This window comes from Martes martes (assembly GCF_963455335.1).
Source record: "Martes martes genome assembly, chromosome: 11".
NCBI classification, from domain to species: Eukaryota; Metazoa; Chordata; class Mammalia; order Carnivora; family Mustelidae; genus Martes; species Martes martes.
The window spans coordinates 73,603,055-73,604,806 of record NC_137899.1 but is presented as its reverse complement, the minus strand read 5'-3'; the positions used below and the strand labels follow the sequence as shown (position 1 = coordinate 73,604,806).

Sequence of the window (1,752 nt, the reverse complement as noted above, 5' to 3'; positions counted from 1 at the left end):
TCAGCAAAGAATAAATGATGAGCTTAGTTTGCAAGAACCGGCTCCATCACATGGAACTGGTACGTATGTTAAGCTCTAGCAGCCACCTTCTGTCAAAACTGTTTGTAAAGCAATAACCATAATCAGGTTATGAGGTCCCTTGGTTGGGGGAAAAAGTATTATCAAGACTTGGCACAGCACATGAAAAGCAACACGTAAAGTTTCTAGGTTTTAAGCAAACATCTGACTATGCTATTTTCAACTACATCATAACGCGTTATCATAGTTTTGGGGTTTGGAGTTGTCAAGAAAACCAGCGTTCCAACAATTTGGCCTGTGCAAGTCTTTGAAAGGGAGCATATTGTTAGTGTTAATATCCCGTATAAGCAGAGGCAGAATTATATGTAACTTTGGTTTGACTGAAAATAAATACCATGGACTACAATTGCTATAATCTTTGCTTTCAGTGTAAAAACTCAGCTAGATCACTTTAAAATCAATATGAAATTAATTTTTGGCTTTACTAGACCTTTTATGTTTGGTTCCTACTTTTGTTTTTTTCATTATAACTTAAGACTATAAAAAATAGTACACAACAAAGATTCAGACCATACACGTCATCTTCTAACAACATGTATTCACCACCGAAAGTAAGTGACTGGATGGGGGAAAACAAAAACACAATGTACTATATATATAACAATATGCAATCTGCATTTGCATCAAGTACATAATCGTTTTGGTCAGTGATCCACATTTGTTGCTTTCTAGCACATCATAACGTCCACTGCGGATTTTGTCCTCACCTCTGTCTTTATGAAAGCAAATCTTCATTGCGTTTAGATGGACTTTTGGCCTCAGAAGATTACTCTGTGACTGAATTAACTTTTTAGTTGTGGTTTTGTCATATTCGATTCTTTGTTTAGGGCTAAATGAAAAGATCCCAGAGGTCATCAGAAAACAGCAGGTAGTTCATGGAAAAGGTTCCTTTGTACTAATTGAAGTTACAGAAGGCTGACCAAAGCATGTGGCTGCTTCTGTCCTTGAGCTCTTGGCCATGGTTAGAGTTGGCTTTGGTTTGCAGCTGTAGCCTTTGACTGTGTTTGCAGGTAGACAAAGCTTTATCACAAGGAGGTAAAGAGTACAGTTGTAAGATCTATGCAGATATGCAAATGTTTCTATGGTGCTTGCACAGATAATGTTAGCTTAGGATTGCACTTTACATCTTAACACTAACAGCACAGACTGGAAGCCTAAGGTTTTAGATGGTCGCAACAGTCTAATTACTGTGTTTTGTAATAACTAACTTATGTCATTTACAGTTGGTGGCACCAACATAAAAAACTAATGTTCTGTTGTTTAAAATTCAGCTAGATACAAGCAGTGACACTAATTTCTGATACTACTCCTGTGCAAATTAAAAACAATAGCAACAAGTTGAACTTGACCAGCAATTGTTTCTAACATTACAACTACTGAATGCTGGAAAATTCACATTAATGAAACTAACACTATTTTTGGCAGTATATGAGGCGCGTTTGCTTTCTACAGGACATGTATCCTCATATTCAGTCATTTCATGAACCCTTAAGAGCCACATTTTTTAAATGGGCAAAGCCATTATAGAAAGAAAGTTTATTTTTTTTTCAAGAAAAATCAGTTTTTGTCTTTTTTTTTCTAAAAAAAAAAAGAGAGAGAGAGAGAGAGAGGGAGGGAGAAAGAGAGAGAGGAAGGGAAGAAAACAAGCAATTTGCCTGTTGGTACTGAATCCCA

At 36.4% G+C, this 1,752-nt stretch overlaps 1 protein-coding gene across 1 annotated transcript in view; it reads right to left on the bottom strand.

The window, feature by feature from the left end:
- Positions 1 to 596: 596 nt before the first annotated feature.
- The window catches only part of FOXP2 (forkhead box P2), a 553,051-nt gene continuing 551,895 nt past the window's right edge, over positions 597 to 1,752 (bottom strand). The window contains exon 20 of the mRNA XM_080819149.1: positions 597 to 1,752. This exon is cut by the window's right edge and continues 297 nt beyond it. The gene's annotated coding sequence lies outside the window, so the exon portion shown is untranslated.